The 21,150-nt window shown below is 33.8% G+C and overlaps 1 protein-coding gene across 12 annotated transcripts in view; it reads right to left on the reverse strand.

Annotated features, from left to right (window-relative positions):
* Positions 1-21,150, reverse strand: part of EPHA5 (EPH receptor A5) — a 346,898-nt gene that overhangs the window by 291,681 nt on the left and 34,067 nt on the right. The window lies entirely within an intron of this gene.

Raw genomic sequence — 21,150 nt, forward strand, 5'->3', positions numbered from 1 at the left:
CGCTGAGCAGGGAGTCCGATGCGGGGCTCGATCCCAGAATCCTGGGATCATGACCTGAGCCGAAGGCAGCCGCTTAACCGACTGAGCCACCCAGGCGCCCTTTTTTTTAGTTTCTTAATCTACCTTCTTTATATTGTGGTTATGATAGTATACAGAATCGGCAATCATTCAAAATCTCCTTTCTGTAGGTCAATATATACCTTTCTATAAGAATTAAAGTCAAAAATATATTTCAGTTCTTGAATGGGGTTACATATATTGCTGTGAAATGAAGGCAACCCATTAAATTTTGTTTGGCTAAAAGTTTGCTAAAACAGAATAGAAATTCAGATTTTCTGAGAGAAAAAGGGAAATTCAGATTTTCTGAGAGAAATGTACTTGGAAAATAATCCAGGTAACTTGAAGAATCAGATAGTGAATTTTCATAAATACAAAGGCCTCAATGCCTTCCCCATGCATGGGAATGAAGTGGAAAAACACAAGGTGACATGTTTCTTTCTTACAAATAGGCAGGAGGAAGAGCAGAAAGTGAGGAATGAAATTCAGGGAGTAGCATGCTCAATACTTACATGTGTATCAGACATTCATATGTATCTTTATGAATGAAGTCACCATTTTTTGCATGATATATTGAAACTCATTAGGAAAAGCAATGGAGTAATTGCTAACCTCAGACATTGGTCTTGGAAAAATGATTCTCACCGTAATCAGCATAGAGCCTACTTGAAATATCAAGTCATGTTTAATGAGGTTAAAGAACAAAAAATGAAATAAAAACACTGGAGAATATCACTTGTTTTCACAAATTGCTTCCTTCTTTACATATGCTAGTTCTGACAACATGCACCAACTTGGAAGACACCTACACCCAGAAGTGGTAAATACTAGTGTGGCCAGAAGTTGGGGGGAGCTAACAAATGTATTGGTATAATGAATCTAGGTTTTAAATTTTATGAAAGTGGAGATAAGACATCTATATTTGGTTTCCAATGCCAAATACAGTCACTGGAACATAGTAAGTGGGTGATTATGTTTATGAATTAATATATACAACTTAATTTTCTCCATTAGACTATGAGCAAAGATTATGAGTCTTTCATTTCTCCATTTACAATGTACACAGTACTGGTACAAAAAAGATTTATAATAAATGTTATTTCATTGAAAAAATGACTGGAAGCACCAAAAACAAAGTGAAAAGTGTACAGAAATCAAAATCCATGAAAAAATTAAGACCCAGAACTAGAAATAAAATCACATGTCCAGGGACAAGAATATGAGTTCAAATATTAAGGTATTCCCAGAAAACTCTTCCACAGGATTCGAGCATGCAATGTTTTTATTAGGATTTCTACTGTGTTGGCATATTTAATCCTGATATAATCTCCTGAGTGTTTTTTCTATATCCAATACTAGTTTGCGTGTGTCTGTATGTGGATGTGTTTCTGAGCCTGTTAGAAATTTGGGAAAACATAGGGTAGGTGCACTGGGCAACGGACATTACCATCAGTACTCTGGCTTCAAAGGAGAGGCTGCAGTCCATTAAGTCCTCAGATTAAAGTTTCACTTAGCTTCCATTTTGCTGCAGCCTACGGTATGATTAAACCTTAGATAAGAGTCTTAAGGTTAAATTTATTCAGTCAGGCCTAACGTGTAATTGTATTCTATTCAGATTACTTTATTCTACAAAATAGTAACGCTTTTGTTTAGAATCACCTCTAAATAGTATTTCATTTGGTATATTCCTCAAAGATAAACTGAAAACTTATTACAGTTTTGATTAAATCTACCAAGTAGATTCTTAGTGAGTTAGAAATAACAGTAAATATCATAACAGTGTAAAGGTTTTCTAGAAAAACACTTATGCTTTAATTTAGTTTATTTGTTCACATATGAACCTGAATCACACATATCCTGAATTTACCAAAGTGTGTTCAAGGCAGAGGGAACATGGCCAATTTGGAAAAACTCTAGACAGAAGTCAAATGTTCCAGTCTGTAAATGAAGACACAAATTTCACCTCACTCCCAAATGTCAGCCAATGGAACATGACAAAGTCTTTACTAATTCTTAAGGAAATGAGAAAAATGTACTAAGTATTTCTATAAAACCAAATTTCTTCAAGTTAATGAAATATTCTTTCTTTGGGGATTATACGCTTCTCATTATTTTTGGAATCTTTATTTTTAATTTTTTTAAAGATTTACTTATTTATTTTAGAGAGAGAGAGAGAGAGTGAGTGGGGGGAGGAGCAGAAGGAGAGGGAGAATCTCAAGCAGACTCCTCACTGACTAGGGCTCAATCTCACCACCCTAAGATCATGACCTGAATTAAAACCAAGAGTGGGACCCTTAACTGATTAGGTCACCCGAGGTCCCCAAGAATTCTCTTTTTTAATGAAACAATAGTGATAATAGAAGGTGGTCATAATAGTGATAATAAGTTTTTATTTAGGGAGTGCTTTGAGGTTAATTTTTAAATCACTGGTTGGTGAACAGCATAATTACAGTTCTTGGAGATGCTTGTTGGGTTTTGTCTGTGAAAAAGAAGAAATGAATGATGCCTCCCAGAATGAACTTGGTCTGCTTTTGAAGAAAACTGTTCATAGTATTTGAACTTTGAGTTTATATAGCTTCAATTATCAATAAGAACAGAGCAGTTGCTGTGTCATGTTAGAGATTCAGCAAGACTAGGTACTGTCAAATATTGTATTAACACTTAATTTTAAGGGTACATATTCTTTATATAATAATTTATTATCAACTGATTTGGACAACATGACTTCAGGTAGTTTAACTTATGAATAGGTAGCACTCCCAAATTACTTGTAACTAATCTATCTGAATCTTAGAAGTCATATCCCTATAATAAAACACTTTTATTAAAGGAAGTTGTGTCCCTAGGCCATAAGTCTCACATAAGGCCATTAACCTATGCAATATATAATTAATATATATGATATCATTTCTATGAGAAGCATATTTAAATTTATAATTAAGTATGCCTAGTACTCGTAGCTTTTTTACAATAATCTCAGGGATCTGAATCCATACTTCCTGAAAATGAGGAAAAATTCCCCTTCCAACCACACATTCATTTAGTTGTTCATTCAGGCAACAATTATACTGATCATGTACTATGCTCTGGAGACACAACAGTGAACAAGAAAGACAACTGCATGTTTTTTACATTATATTTATACTTAAGACACTCTCATAGGAGGTATATAATAGTAAGATACCATATCATATAATGTTGGATTTCTGATAAGTGTTAGAAAGGAAATATTAAGTCTCTATTATAGCTTTCCAAGATGGCTATATGAAGCAGGAGGCTCCAGGATTTTGGAATTCTAGGTGTATTCAAAATAGCCACACCATGGAGACTGAGGCATAAAAACTTTGGAGTAAGTGGCTCCATAATGACTATCTGAATAGCACTATTTCTCCCTTATCATATAATGGTAATAGATCCTACCTATTATTGAGTGTCATAGAACAATATAACAAAAATTCCTAATGAAATTACATTAAAGATTGTGATAAGAGTATTTTATTCTTAGAAATAAATGAACTATGTGTTTTAATAACCATGTGCCTTGATAGCAGTATGGCAACTATTATAATTAACAATGAAAACTTAAGGTTTTATTTGACAAAAATACTAAATTCTATGTAAAACTTCAGAAAATGCTAATCCATCAGTAATTAATGAATAATGGACAAAAAATTAAGGTAAAATCCTTGATCTAACAGCTAACCTCACATTTCACTATTACAAATTATAATACCAATCAGAAACTAGGAAAACAGAATTCAGCTGAAAAACCTGGAGAAATTTATGGTAATAGAGGTAAGAGTAAAGTGGAAAGAATGATTACACTTCTGGAAAAGTTAAATAGGAGATAAAATAATTAATAATAAAAATTTTATTGAATTAGTTTAAATACAAAGACAATCCTGGTGACATTTCAAAACCAAAAATTGAATGCTTTTAAGTTTACTTATCATTATTCAGTGCTTTTCATATTAGTGATTTACAAATTTACTGTGGAGTGTGGCTGTCACACATCAATGGATGTGCAGCTTGCTGACTATAGATGGGACAAGAATGTTCATTTTACTGCTATTAAGAACAGCACTTCTTTTTAAAATCGTAACAGAATAAACTCCCATTGTTATCTTTCTCTTTATATTTTTTAAAATATTTTATTTATTTATTTGACAGAGAGAGAGACAACTAGAGCAGAAACACAAACAGGGGGAGTGGGAGAGGGAGAAGCTGAGCAGGGAGCCCGACGCAGGGCTCCATCCCAGGACATGACCTGAGCCGAAGGCAGACGCTTAACCAACTGAGCCACCCAGGCGCCCATCTCTTCATATTTTAATAAATTCAAAGGTAGATGTCTTTAAGGGAGCAAATTATTGAAAATAATTTCATCCTTAAAGGAACTTAACAAATTCAATAGACAAAATGGTCATTTAAAAACAACTGTTATTGGGGTGCCTGGGTGGCTCAGTCAGTTAAGTGTCTGCCTTCGGCTCAAGTCAGGATCTCAGTGTCCTGGGATCGAACCCCACGTGGGGCTCCCTGCTCAGCGGGGAGTCTGCTTCTCCCTCTCCCTCTGCCCCTTGCCCCAGCTCATGCGCACGCTCTCTCTCTCAAATAAATAAATAAAACATTTTTAAAAAACTTTTTAAAAAATAAAAACAACTATTATTTAAAAATAGTAATTGGCATAGGTGAAATGACCACCTCAGATTTCAATGTTTAATATACATTATTGTTCTGATTACTACAGCACTAATGGTATTTAAGATTAGATAACTAAAGAAGCAAGGTTTTCCCTTATGATGGAACTAAGTAAGCTTGATCATAAGTGCTTTCCTACATAAATTATAGAATGTAAAAGAAGTACATAGAGATATGTTGTAGGGGAAAATCCACTAAATGTAACAATAGACTGAGATAGTAGAAGAGAAAGCCATGCATGTAAAGAGTATTGTGCCTCATGAATCTATTTTTTTTCTGAAATTGCCAATTTATTATGTAAAATATATAAAATGATTACTTGTCTTTTTACATGACTATATAGATAACACACATCTATGAATGATTTTCATGTTACATATGCACCTTATTTCATGCACAGATGCAATCAAACAGTATACAATAAAGAAAGCAAGCTGTTATGTTCTCTAATCATCAAATGATGCCAGCTATGACATTCAGAAATATTAAGATATCAAGCACTTAAAGTCCTTAATATTTCTCTCCCAGTTCTCCTATGAGGTAAGTCAATATTCTCATCTCTAGAAAGATTTAGTAATTGACCTACTTGACCTAATTCACAAAAGGAGGCCACTGCAAAAAAAAAAAAAAAAAAAATGAGCTAAATTTAAAAATCTCCTTGTCACTGTGGTTGTAGCTACATGATAAAAAATTGTCCACAATATAATAAATGATTCAATTTACAGTTAAAAATAAGTAAAACTGATTTTGGAATAACCAACTGACACAGCCAGCATCTGGATCCCAGTATGTGGGTCTGTCAGCCATTATTTTAATCTTTATTTAAAGAATGTGCTTCAATAAATGTTAACTGAATATCACATATAGCTAAGTTATACTTTGAGTAACAATTTTACATTTTGAAAAGAGGCATTTTGTAAAACATGGCTTGATATTTAAATTTGTCTGTGGCAGTGGAGAAATAAAACATCAACTTACCGCAATAACAAAAGACATTTTGAACTTCTGAGGTTTGATAAATACTGTAGTAGACGTCTAACATATCATTAAATATTAGACTTACTCCCTATGTTCCCCAAAGTCCATAAAAATATCACTATTATCTACTTCACTATTTTGATAGAATATTTAAATATTATTTATCTGATTAGAGTTTCAAATTTCATTGCCAAAATCCTTTACAGGATTTGAATTGTTTTATGTATTCAATTGTATAATGATGTAATCTCCACTTCTAAAACTTATTTTTTTAAAAAGTCAATGTCTGTTGCATCTCTGTATCTTGAATGCCTAGTATAATTCTACAACACCAAAAGATTCGTTGGATAAATATTTTTTGGGCAAATTGATGAATATATAAACCCACAACTACATCAAGAAATTAAGTCCAAGGGCATAATTTCAAGGTTATATGTAAGATCACATAATTTCAAATCAAAGTTTTATTTAGAAAATCCCTTGTGTGTGTGTGATGCAGTAGATTTAGATAAGATACACTATTTTCACAAAACATGAGTCAATAGAACCTTCTGTGTGATTTTGCAGTTTCTTTCTCTGTCCTATCAAGAAGCAATAGACGAGAGTATATAGATGTTTAAGTAAAGCAGGAGCTAAATAAATTATTCAGTTTCTCATTTATGTAAATGAGAAGGGAATTTCTTTCATTGACCCTTGGAAAAAGTAGATCTGAAATCTCCAACAGTAGCTTGCATGTCGAGCTCACTATGTTTCTTTAATATGAATGTAGAATAAGCCGAATGTGGCCCATCCAACTGTGTGTAGGCTGTAATTTTCAGTGGCAGACTAGTTAGTTGTTATTATGGTGCCTTAGACAAAATTTCCAGGCATGTGTAGGAAAGTGGTTCGTAGGCACTGTTCCATGTGCCATTATGATAAAGGAGAAAAACATATTCCTTTACTCCTATTTCTCTGTATCATTGCATTCAGATAGGTTTTAAAAGCAAAAGTTCTTTATTTGAATAAAATGTTTCCTAAACTGTGTTCCACTGAAAATTCTTCATGAAGATGTTCCTGAATATAGTGGGTAAAATGTTTCCTGATCAAATGTGATATAACCTGCATGGCCATTAATACGTTAAAGGTTTAGTATAATGCAGCAGGTAGAGAAAACTGTTTAATTCCATTTAATTTAAATTTCCCAAACTTACTTGAGTATAGAATTCCTTTAGCTTAACACATTTATTTCCTGTTTCAGTCTTTAGCAAAACATCCCTTTGAGAAATATTGGGCATCAATTCAGGAGTTCTAGCCATCCTTAATTTATATGCCTAAAAGTCTATCTTGTTTAGTAAACACATATTCAATTTATGGAATGTATAGTTTGACCAAAAGAGAGCAAGAGAAACAGAGAGAGAGAAAGATTCTCATTGCCTTTTCTGGGTCTGACCACTTTATAACTTATTACTCCTTTAGAAAAATAGAAATTGGCACCTGTCTTAGTTCAGGTTCTATAAAAAATACTATAGGTGGCTTCAACAACACATATTTATTTCTCATGGTTCTAGAGGCTGGGTAGTCCAAGATCAAGGGCCCAGCAGATCTAGTGCCTGGGGAGAGCCTGCTTCTGGCTTACTATATTCTCATATGGCAGAGAGACACAAGAGGATAGAAAGACAGAGAGACATACTTCTCTCCCCTGCCTCATCTCATAAGGGCACTATTTCTATCCTGATGGCTCCTAATTACCTTCTGAATGCATCACCTCCTAATATCATCACATTAGGATTTTAACAGATGAATGGGAGGGATATGGCCCAAACATTCAGTACAGAACAATACCTAAATAATCAAACTTCAACAAATTCACACCTCAGTTCTCAAACTTGACTACCCCACCTAGAACCATAGAATTGATTTCTTCATTAGATTTACATAAATTCCAATTTTGAACTAATTCTTAGTGCTAATATCTTTGTACATATCATTATCACTTATTCTGTCAGATTTCAAATCAAAGTCAGAACCATAAAAGCATAAAATGTGGGCATGAAAAGAATCTTAAAAATTACCAACAATCATTTTTAATACATGAGTAAACAGACAATTAAAGTTTAGAACAACTCACAAATTGTTATCATTATTGTTTGTTGTATTGTTCTTGCCACTGTTTTTGTGGTTGTGATTTTCACAGTTTCAGGCAATATGAATTCATTTTTAAAGAACACTCTTTAAAGTGTATTGGAAATTTGACCATACTGTGTAATACTACGAAGAACCCCAACCATAAAATCCAATGAAAATACATTCCTTATTTTTCACAATTTGTCCTAAAATTTCCATTTGAGGATGTGGAGTGCATAAAAGAATATTCAACTCAGTATTTTACTGATTGAGTATATGATATTGTATCTTCATACTCATTTCTACTTTCAAAGAACAACACAATTGGTATGTAGATGTCAGCAATGAACTTCAGTGCACTAATGAATAATGTTACCATGAAAACCACTGATGACTGGCTAGCTAGAGAGCACTATCGATATCTGATGACATGATAGCTGTCTTTCACCTTCTAGATTAATGACATACTAATAGCACTTTTTGGAACCACATTAATTTTCCTGATATTAGCGCTGAAATTATATATGCTATTTTTTATCATAACAACCTCAGTCTGTATATTTTAAGAATGTAAAAGAATTCCAAAATTATAAGATGATATAAATACCAAATACTATCATTACTTAGTTACCTTCAAAAATCTCATTATTCAATCTGGCATCAAAATAAAGCAAACAGTAAACCAGCAAATCTTGCTTAATGGAATGACTTCATCTCTCAGGACTATACTTATTGTTATGCCTTTAATTGTGCAGACTGGAAGGATTTGTGATACAAACTGAGTAATCTTGCATTATTTGAAAAATTTATAATCTCAGCAGAGCTTGTGATTCATTGGATTATAACACATTTGCATGTTATAATCTACTAAAAGTCCAGGCATGCCCAAATATACAAACCTCTGTTTAAAATGAAACTTCTCCGGGCGCCTGGGTGGCTCAGTTGGTTAAGCGACTGCCTTCGGCTCAGGTCATGATCCTGGAGTCCCAGGATCGAGTCCCGCATCGGGCTCCCTGCTCGGCGGGGAGTCTGCTTCTCCCTCTGCCCCTCCCCCCTCTCATGTGGTCTCTCTCATTCTCTCTCTCTCAAATAAATAAATAAAATCTTTAAAAATAAAAATAAAAATAAAATAAAATGAAACTTCTCCAACAGCCTTGGCATCTATCCTGCCCTGATGTATATAATGTAGAGTGGAATAAATGAAGGATTAAGTTAGACATTCATGAAGCAGAGGAACACTATTTCCATTATCTGTGTTCCAGATCAAATATTAAGAAATAAAGCTGAATTGGAATGTATCTTCTGAATAAGTTCAGATCCATAACCTATGGCACTATATAGTCATAACAACATTTTGGAAGTGTTAAAATCATGTAAGGAAATCCCACATAAAGAAATAATATTAATTGATAGTAAATATTGGCTTTCTCTTTTGTTTTTATATTTTTGTATCTGCAACTTGCTCATAAGCAAGAAACTTGGCTTCAGATGCAGCACAGGGCTAGCCCCCTTCTGTTATGTGAGGACACAGTGAGAAGTCTGAGACCTGCAAGAGGTTCCTCACCTGATCATTCTGCCAACCTGATCCCAGACTTCCAGCCCCCAGAACCGTAAGAAATGAATTTCTACTCTTTATAACCTACCCACTCTGTGGCTATTTTGTAATAGCAGTTTGAACAGATTAAGACAGTGGTCTTAAACAAATCTATGAAAATTTAACACTCTGAAAATTTAATACTCTGAAAAAAGATCTATGTATTTTTACTCTAGAGAAGGAGTACAATTTCTACAATACATATGAATTTTTACTCAGCATTCAATAATTTTATTGGAGTGGTCTATTTGAGTTATTTAAATTATATTTGATATTTAATTGGTCTATTTGATTTATTTAAAATTTTAGTGTTATTTGTACCACTATTCTTATACTTTGGGCTTCATTGTAGTTACTGATTCCATATCTTTTGTCATTCTTTATATTTTAATTTTTAATTGAAGTATAGTTGACACATAGTATTAGATTAGTTTCATCTGTACAACATAGTGATTTAACAATTACATACTTTTCGAAACGCTCACCACAATAAGCGTATTACAGTATTATTGACTGTATTCTCTATGTTGTATGCATCATTCTTTTCTGTAACACAAATATCTCTGTAGCTTCCAGGTTACTTTGGCCGCATATTTCTGCCTACATGTAGTTATTACGAGTAGGCATAAAACTAATAGCATCCCATTAGCTCATTGTTTCCTTAGAGCCCAAGAAAATCACCCTTGTGACTGCTGACCTGGTTCTGAAAGTCCCTGTGCTGCATCTAAAGCCAAGTTTCTTGCTTATGAGCAAGTTGCAGATACAAAAATATAAAAACAAAAGAGAAAGCCAATATTTACTATCAATTAATATTGTTTCTTTATGTGGGATTTCCTTACATGATTTTAACACTTCCAAAATGTTATTATGACTATATAGTGCCATAGGTTATGGATCTGAACTTATTCAGAAGATACATTCCAATTCAGCTTTATTTCTTAATATTTGATCTGGAACACAGATAATGGAAATAGTGTTCCTCTGCTTCATGAATGTCTAACTTAATCCTTCATTAGGGCACGAATGTCATTCATGGGGGCCCCACTCTTATGACCTAAGCACAACCTAAAGGCCCCACCTCCTCAAACGATCACATGGGGCCCTGTGATGTCAACATATGAATTTTGATGAGGACACAAACATTCAGACCGTAGCACCCACCAGTCTACAAAATGATTGTTCTGCTTTTGATAAATAGTTTTCTCCTTTCACTGCAAATTTTCACTTCTTGCTACAATTAGTGCACATTCCTGTTTTGTTTTTATGAAAGTGAATTGTTCATCAGGGGAAAAAAATGTTTTAGAAATCTTTATATGTGTACTACCATTAAATGGCCAGGTGACTTCTGATAAAACCTCTTAAGTCTTCATTTAATAAAGAATCTTGATGCTTTATTTAACAAGCAAATATATTTTGCCATCTTTACATTTTAAGTAAATATACTTAGTAAGATAATGATCAAGATATAATGATATTATAAGTGTATCTGTTACTAAGTACCTCCTGGAGAAAATAAAAATAAGAACAAAAACCAAGAATATCTTGGAAACCAAGATAAAGAATAATAGCAACCCCACACACTGTTTAATAAGGCCAGGCAGTGTGCTAAACATTACAGTGTTACCTCATCCTAATCCTTATAAGAACATTGTTCAGTAGTAGTCTTATACACAAACTTATAGATGAGGAAATAGAGATGTAGAGATTAAACAACTTGCTACACATTTGTAATAAAAGGTAGAGCCAGATTTGTAATCTAGATTAACTGTTTTCAAAGTCTCCATGTCAAACACACTGCTTCTAAGGAGGTCAGTATTTAAATAAATTAGTAATCTGGATTGAGCCCAATAGAGAGTGGACCCCAGATTTGTGTGTATGTTTGTACGGGTTGTATTTTTCACAATTCTAGGTGATGTCATTCAAACGTGTCTGTTTGCATAGGAGAGGAATGATTTATCAATGTAATCTCAGTGCTTGGCATATATTAGTCTTTTGGTAAAATAAGTTGTATAATTAAATAATCCTGGCTCAGGATTGCATGACACAAAATGAATTAGAACACTTTGATGTCGCTTTCCATTATTCTATTTTTAGCCAAAAATGTGAAGTCTTTTCATTCCAAACAACCACCACTTCCTAGAGATTCAGATGCCTAGTTATTTATCAACCAGTAACAGACATAGTTAGTGTAAATTTACATCAAAGGCATCGAGTGACATGCTAGAGGTAAAGACAAAAAGGTCTTTACACTGGAGAAACTTACAGTAGTCACACAAAGAAATAGGTAAATCTAAAATATCTAAATTTTAGTGTGTTCAATACACAATGAGTGCCATATTGATTCAGCCTGGGAAGTGGTCACCCTGTTGAGGGGTAATGAAAGGTCTCATGTTTTATAACTTCAGCTGGGCCTTAAAGAATATAATTAGCAGTAAGATGGGTTATATGGAGGGTGGGAGGTGAAGCAGTTCAAGCAATTTGTGCAAAACGCTAGAGGTAGAAATTTATATGAATCCTTTGAGGAGTTAAGAAGAGAGAAATTAGTTCATTTGGAGGAAAGTGTGGTGGGGTGTAAGATCACAAAGATCGCAGCGGCTAGGCTCCAGAGGACAGAGATTGCAAGCTGAGTGGTCTGGACCATCACTTTCTGCATTAGTGTAAGCAATGAATAGCATAAAAGAAAAAAGAGAGAGAGAGAGAGAAACAGAGGGGAGGAAAGAATAAGGCAATGAATAGCAAAAACGCCTCAAAAACTTCAAACACGAGAGGAGTCTTGAGCATTCTCTCTCCCCCTGCTGCCTTTAATGGAAATAATCAACAGGAATGCTGGATGATTACAGTATATTTTTTCTCTGTGGGAGAGGGAGATTATGTACTCAGAACCATAAAGCATTTTGCTTGCAAAATTAATTCAAATTGACTTGCATGGGAGCACTGTCACATGAATTGAAAACAGCTGAAGAATGGTGAGAGGAGAAAAAAAAGATTATGATAAACAGCAATCAAACTACTCAGAAAAATACCTAGTGTTTGGACCCTGGGGACCTCTGCAAGCCCCAGTTTTATTTAACATCTTCATTAATGAGTGGGAAGATGGCAGCAAAAAAAAAAAAAAAAATCATCATATTCACATATGGAAACTGGTACAAACAGCAATGAGAGCAGAACATTTTTTTTCAGAAGGAAAAGGATTGTAGACCTAGATTTTACATGGACCACACCATTTGGCAAAGAAAATCTAGACAGAAACCTAGAAATCCTCATAGACATAATGAGGAAAAGGGAACTATGAGGACCCAACATGAAACAGGTGAAAACGATATTGGGAAATGACTGTTGGATGCAAGTGTGTACACAGGCGTCTCACATCACAGGCGAGGTGACAGGAACTTGTATATGACTCTTTAGAAATGATCTGCCAAACTGTTCACATTTATGCTCCCTGCTTGTTATACAGACCAATGGAAAAATCCATCAAAAAAGGAATGAATGGGAAGAATTAAGTGTTTCAGTAGAAAACTAGACAAGGTGTTGAGTATGGATAACATAGCTGTACACACTGCAATCTGGAGGGAAAAAGAGATAGGGGTTGAGATGGAGGGAAGAAGAAGAATTTCACAGCACGATTTGAAAACGGGGAGGAGAATAATTAGTCTTGGAGCCATACCTTCCTGAGGAAATAGGACTTAAACCATGGTCTGAAGGATGAAGCCTTTAGCTAGGTGATTACAGGTAGGTTGAGGAAGGATTAACAAAAGGATTTCATGGATAAGGTCATTCTCCAGTTTACATTTGAGAGTATCCCTTATAATGTGGGAAAGTGTTTTGAGAGCCTCTAAAGAAAAAAATATTTGCAATATTTTATAGTGACTTTGAACAAATAAACAAAGTGATACCTAATAAATAAATAATACAAGCATGTCTCAATCCCATTTTGCAGGAATATACTGTGACTATTACTAATTCATTCAATATAATTGCATATATCAAAAACTAAATACAACATTTGTCTTGAATGCCAAGGCAGAGCTGGACATTTTAAAGAACTTTCTTCATAATTGCTAAGTTTCCATGTGGGAAATCTAAATGCAAAATTGAACTTCTTCTAAACTTCAGTGTATGCTTAATGACTATCTTGAATTCCTTAAATTATTTATCTTAATTACCTTACGGGTTGGGTGTTCTTTTTGTTTTTCTAAAAAATAATGAATACAAAGCTACTTTGGAACAGGATTGTTCTTCATTATACTGGCATTTGCATTATATAGTATAATATCCATTCCCTTTAGAATTATTTTCTATCACTGTCCAAATAAAGTGCTTTTCTATATCCACTAATGTGTTCTTTTTTACCCACTTCAGCATTACGTTAATCTTTATTAGCCTCTCCATGCTCAGTGTGGGCCTCAATACTTGTCATTATCCTTCCTCTCCTTCAGTGGAAAGCAAAGCCAAAATAAGATTCTGGCAAAACTTACCCTGATCATAATCAAGATGTAAGCGATTACCAGTGTTCAAATATTTCTCCTCATCCTTTTTGCCTTTAATTTTGGGGAAAGTGAATCACACACAAACTACCCCCCACACACACACTTTTGGTAAATCTGTGTATCAGAATAGAAAATCCAGTTTAAGTTCTTCCTGATTCAAGTGAATCCACGTAACACACTAACAATATATTCACAGTCCATTTTGAATAATCTAAACCTGAGTTATTTTCAACTTTAAAAGTAAGTACACAGGTTCTCTAGCTCAAAGAAATCAGAACATAGAAAAAAGTGACACTAAAACAAGAAAAGCCATAAACTCCTGTTTTGAAGTATCTTGAATGGAAGACTATTGCTTGTTCTTTCTCCCCCAGGCAGAGACCCAGTTACTCTGTCTCTATTTTATTACAAATATGATTTAAGTCAATATTCTGAAATCTTTCTCAAATGAATAAATTATTGCAAATGATCCTAATAGCCCCTGCAATCAGCATAAGAAAAGATTTCACAATAAAGCTTATTTTATTTGACTGAAAGAAGAGACAGCAAAAATAAGAGCTTGCAGGACAATTCAGAGGTGATGCCCTGGGGAATGTGGTGGCTTGCCCATTGCAAGCTCCAGGAAGTACAGAGAACTCAGTGGGGAAATGGCAGTCTCCACTAAAGCAAAGGAGGCAGGTGTATCTTGTGATCTTTTGTAAGACCAACACATGGGGAAAAAAAAAAGAGCAATAGTGGAATTTCTGAGACATAAGAGTATAATCTACTCTAAACAAACATCGTGACCATTAATTATATTCTCCTGAGGATAAGCCTTGAAAACACTTGCTAAAATTTCTCAGAAAACAATGTTATTTATATCTATGCTTAGAGTATGAAGATTAATCAATATTAAATGCTTCAGAAGATGACTAAAATAAATTTAATGTAATTAAAAGGAAAGAAAACACATCTTCAGGTTGTGTACAGATAGGCTGATAAAGCTATGGATACAAGATTGAGTGTTTAAGGGAAGAAAATAAAAGGGAGAGAGAGGAAAGCCTTAAGTGAGGAAATAGTTATTTTATTTTTTATTTTATTTTTAGATTTGTTTATTTACATCAGAGAGAGAAGGAGGTGCAGAGGGAGAAGGAGAAAGGGAATCTCAAGCAGACTCCCTGCCAAGCCCGGAGCCTGACACATGACTCGATCCCAGGACCCTGAGATCATGCGATCATGAGATCATGAGATCATGATCTGAGCTGAAATCAAGAGTCCCTAGAAAATAGTTATTTTCTAGTCCCCTAGAAAATAGTTATTTGAGAAGAGTCTATTGATTCTACTGTTATTCAGCCAAATGATTCAATCAGAAAATTGGGATAAATGTATTGCTATGAAGTTTGTTCATCTATTCTAAATACTTGCATAATCTTAATTGAAATGGGATTTATACAACATGACATTTACCTTTAAAGAAAAATACATTCTTGAAGGTTTTGCTTACCTTTTTCTGAAATCTAGATATGGAATTTGCTACTATACATGCCATTTAATGGGAAAGTGAAGATAATAAAGTCTATTCACTTGAAAAATTAAAATAGTTGTAAAACTTACAAGTATTTTATTTTATTTTATTTTTAAGATTTAATCTACTTATTTGCCAGAGAGAGAGAGAGCACAAGTCGGGAGGGAGTGGCAGGCAGAGGGAGAAGGAGAAGCAGGCTCCCTAACTGTATTCAGCGTGAAATTAGAGTATTGAGTCTCATGTTTGGGTGTCGAAATACGAAAATTCTTGAACTCTACTGACTTCTTTCAATGGTCAAATGCCAAAGAGATAGGAGAGTGGTTATTGCTTTTAACTACCAAAATGCTGCTTTCTGGATATATCTGGAAACAGCAATAGAGAAGCAGCCTTTAAATCAACCAACATCTTCTCTATTTCTTTGATAGTTTAGGGATCAAGTGGTGCATTGAAATACATTATCTTATTTTATCCTAAAAACAACACTGCGAGACAAATGACATAATAGTCACACAACCCCACCTAGCACTTAGGAAATCCAAGATTCACAGAGGTCCCCAAAACAATAGTGAATTATAGATTTAGCTGGGAGTCAAGTTAATTCATCCCTTTAATGATCTATCTATTATGTAATTACGTGTGTGTGTGTGTATTAAATACACACAATATAACAAATGCAACATACTTCTGAGCACCTATGTGCTATATATACATTTTTTTCAAATACTTATGATCTGGCAATGGATAGAATGCAACCCACTCTGGCTCATTTAAAATTTTTTTAAGATGAATTTCCTTTTCAGCATCAATTACTCTTCTATATAAACTAGAAATCTGGGCAACATCCAGAATCTAGTCATGTCTCTGGAGACCTAACTGTTTGGAGGACTTCGCCTCTGGTTTAAAATAATCAGTCTCCTGGAAGACCTGGGCTTGAAATAGAATCAGTCTCTTACCAGCTGCCTAACCTTGGGCAATTCACTTATCCTTACTGAGCCTCCTTTTCCTCATCTACAAGAAGAATACTAAGTATCTTTTTTGCATTGCCATTGTCAGTATTAAATGAATTTATGTACTTGCAAAAGTATTTTTTCATGGGAAGACAATTAGAAACAATGATATGATACCACATATGCCAAATATATTACATGTGCTCTTCCCAGTGTAGCACAAACTACCAGAGTGACCTTGAGCAAATACTGTCACCTCTTTGCCACTTTTGTACATCTATAGAAAGAAAAGACAGAACTAGAAGGCATTTCATTGGCCACATTGTTCTAACACACTTTGATTGCTCATTCTAAAAATAATAATGCTGCCTCGAGTTCCAGCAGGTCAGGGACTTCTGTTTTCTTCAGTGCTATACTCACTGTGCCTAGAAAACTCACTGACATATACTAAGTGCCCAATCTTTTTGAATGAATGAATGCAGAAAATATGCATAAAAAGCAAACCTTGCTGTAATATAGCACTTCTAGATATGTCCAGATTAAAAAAGGGAAGGAGAGTTTAAGTTATTACCATGAAGTATGTGTGCGTGATGTGCATGCGCATACACGTATGGTCTCTCTCATATACTGTGGCTAAAGAGCACATGCTGAAGCCCAAATTCAAATGATGTTTCCTGATTAAGGTGAAGTACTCAAACAAAATCTAGGAAGAAACTATCTCAGCATGTAATAATCAGAGATTTTTTTTTAAGACCCTCCTGAAACAAAAGAAAATCCTGATGATTGTATTTTTTAAAGATGTTGTTTATTTATTTGAGAGAGAGAGAGAGAGAGTACACACATGCTTGCGGGCACACAAGCAAGGAGAGGGGTGGAGGGACAGACAGACTCTGCTCTGTGAGTGCTGATCCCCATTCGGCTAGATCTCTGGACCCACTCTAAAATACTGCTAACATTACAGACTGGCAACTTAAATAAGTAGAGTATTAGATGGAAATGGAGTCAAAGAGGATAATTTGCTGACTCTCACAAAACAGCAATCTTTACTCAGCTTTGGGCTGTTGAGGTCATAGAAGGCTGCTAGGTCCAGTATTCTGAAACTTCCAACTAAACAGAGAAGCCAGAAATTCAGATTTCATATGAAATCTCTCAATCTTTAAGTGCTGACAAGGAATTCAAAGGATATACTTACATGGAAAAATAAACAAAAAACCTGTTGGATCTCTTGGTTTAAGGAGAATAGAAATGCAGTAGAAGGTCAAAGAAAGAATATTTGCTGGGTGCCGACACTGTGCCAACTTCTACTCTCAGTCCCACTTTTTAAATCCTTATGTAAAACTATACCTCAGTAATTTGTGCTCCATTTTATAAATTTAAACACAATAAAGTAAGTTATCCTTCTAATACATGTTTATGGAAGTTCTCTTGTATGCCGGGACCTGAGCCAACTTGTAGAAACACTGCAGAATGGTACATATGAGATAGCCATAAGAAGCCCAGGAGCTGACAAGCATAGAAAATGTATCACGGGTGCAATGATTGTTTCTAAGAAGTGTGTGGAATATGTGCATGACTTTAAGGGATGGATAACAGTGTTTCTCTTAAATACTTGCCTAATTTTTAAGTGCAGATTTGGGGTAACTAAATAAAATATTCATTCCTAAAGCCTGAAGTTCGGAAAATATTCTGAAAAGGAGATTATTCTTATTCACTTAGTTTAATAAAGGCTTTCAGACTGGGGGAGCTCTGAGTCACATCAAATCAAGACAGCCTTACAAGAACAGTCTTCCAGGAACCTATCAGATCAAATAAGGACAATTCCCTGGGATCAAGCCTTTGAAGAATCTCCTGTCCCACTCTGTTGATCCAGTGCATGCTAGCCTGCTGCTTTTTTACCTTGCCAGCAGGTTTTTGGTTTTTGAAGGCTACCTCACAGCTGGAGAGGCAGGAAAGAACATAAGGCACCTTAAAATGATAACGCTATTAAAATAAAGTAAAAGAAAGAAAGAAAAAAATATCCAGTTCCAATAAATAATAAAATTTTTAACCTAATTTAATCTTTACATTTTTTTTAAATGCTAAAGTTAGTGCTGCTGTTCTAACAATAGTCCATCATTTTTCTTGCATAAATGATCCCTGTATTGCTCCAAGACTGGCTAATTTCCGGAGTCCCAGAAAATTGATTCTGACAATGTTTGCCAGTTTTCTCATGGCTTTTATGGAGAAGAATATTTGTAGAGGCCTTTACTCCACAATTTTTGATGGCATCACTTTTGATCTATATTTCACCTAGAATAAGATTGCTTATCTAATTACAAATGGCACAGCCTACTAACAATAGAGTAAGATATTAATTAATTCTTATTAGAATTAATTACACCTTGAACACTCATTTCTTTAAACTATAATTTTAAAATTTCCTTTATTTTGTATTTGAATGACATAACACAAAATGAAACATCTATGTTCTGTACACATTGGACAAGTGTGGACAAGTACATACTTGGGCAAATAAATGCACATTCACTAAGTTTCTCTACCTTAACTTTTTTTCTTTAAAATTAACATCAGGCATAGTTATGTCAAAAGAAACATAATTCAAAACATTGTAAGAATGTTGGAAAGGAAACTCATTGATTAAAAAACTGAACGAGGGGCACCTGGGTGGCTCAGTCGGTTCACAATCCGACTCTTGATTTCGAATCAGGTCATGGTCTCAGGGTCATGGGATCGAGCCCTGTGTTGGGCTCTGCACTGAGTGTGGAGCCTGCTTAAGATTCTCTCTCTCTCCCTCTGCCTACCCCCGCCCCCACTGACACTCTCTCTCTAAAAAAAAATATATATATATATATATATTAATTAACTGAAATTTAAAAATTTGAAAAAATTAAAAACCGAACAAAATCTACAGTATACTAACAATTATAATGGAAAGAAAAAGAAAGCATAAAGTTGTTAGAATGAATAGAGCTCATTCTGGATATGAAGGGACTACGCTGTTATAAAGGAAACGATTGTGTTTTATACAAAATTCATGTACAAAATTGGGTAATCTCCCCCCAAATTTTAGCTGCAAAAGCAACTACGCATCAGATTTACCCTCAAAGATGCACTCTGCCAAATCTTTTTCTGAATAACCTCTGGATAGAAAAAGGAGACACACAAAACTAAATTCAAAGGAAATATGACATATTTTCTCAGGCTTTTAAAAAATTAACTTCAACCCCACCTGTCAGCCATCTTCCCAGAAAGGGCAATTTAAAATATTGACATAACAGATCATTTTTGGTACGTGAAAAAATTCAGAGTACAAAATATAGCTATAGGTTCTCATAGATGGATATTAGCCAGCCATCTACTTGTACAGGGGTAATGATAGATGAAAGAAAGACAATGATTTGAGATGAAAGGTAGGAGGAGGAAAACAGAAAGGAAGAAGGAAGAACATAAGAAAGATAAAAGAGGGACTAAGAGAATGAATATACACCATTATGTCGGCACTAGCCATACCTGGTCGGTACTATACTTTTTCCCTTTGGCTTATATTTATGTCCTAATATCTTAACAATCTGTTAATATACTTTATTTATAGTATATCTCTAAATGTAACCATAATTTTTAACAACCAAAAAGAAATACCATGTTAATGAAAGAAATCACATTGAGATTAGGATGTTAGCATATAAACTATGAATTAGAACAATTAATACCACTTGTTTTACCTCCATAATAACTCTGTTTGTAAAGGACTGAATAATATACCTGATTTTTTCATCAAATGCAAAAAATAATAATAATAATAATAAGTTTTAACTATTTGGATTATGACAATATTAGATTACTTAATTACACCAAAATTAACTTTGGAAGTCATATGAACTATTATCAGTGTGAATAATTTTCTAAATGAATTACATATACACACTATACTATAAAGTTTTAAATGTTCAAATTGTTTAAATTAAATTCTCAAAATAGAGTATTGAAAAGTACTATTTGTGCTTGCCACAAAATGGTTCTATAATGAATTTGGGTAGTTTGAGTCTGAAAATTATAAAATAGTTAATTTTTTTAAAATTTTTTAAACTTTATTATGTTATGTTAGTCACCATAAATTAAATATTAAAGTTATATGTAAATAAAAATCTCTCAAAATCTGAATTGTTTTGAATATAATAGTCATGCAATACAGTTATATTTTCTGTGTAATATAATGATTTTATGCCACAATATTTTACTTACATTCATTTTCCATCTGATAATATAGATATATTTTTAATTGAGCAGAAGATAATAGAATACTTTTTAATATAATCCATGTATTAAGATTGTTAGTATTATACATTAATATGCATATTGCTTTAAAAATGGCTTACCTAATCTTTACCCAAAATATTTTATTTCTAATGTACACCAGTAAAATAAATTACTAGCAAAAACAATTACTGATTATAAAAATCTTCCAATGAAACACTTTTCTGAAAGTTTTCACTGAAGAAAAATTTAAGAATTGGAAGAAAACCTTTGATTACTGACTTGATAGTCTGAGAAACTTTTAATCTCAGTAAAATTTAAAGGAATTTCTTATACTATTTTCATTCCCTAATGTAGTGAATAAAATACAAAATAAACTGTGTTTGAATCAACACTGGTCATCGACATGTTAACTTTTATTTCCTATTCAATATAACCAGGATAATAGCAAATCAAAATATATTCAGTTAATTTTCATGTGTGACATTTAACATGCTGTCAACTCAGATAGCTTAAGTTGTAGGGAAAATA

Source organism: Phoca vitulina, unplaced genomic scaffold (assembly GCF_004348235.1).
Source record: "Phoca vitulina isolate PV1807 unplaced genomic scaffold, GSC_HSeal_1.0 scaffold3, whole genome shotgun sequence".
NCBI lineage: Eukaryota > Metazoa > Chordata > Mammalia > Carnivora > Phocidae > Phoca > Phoca vitulina.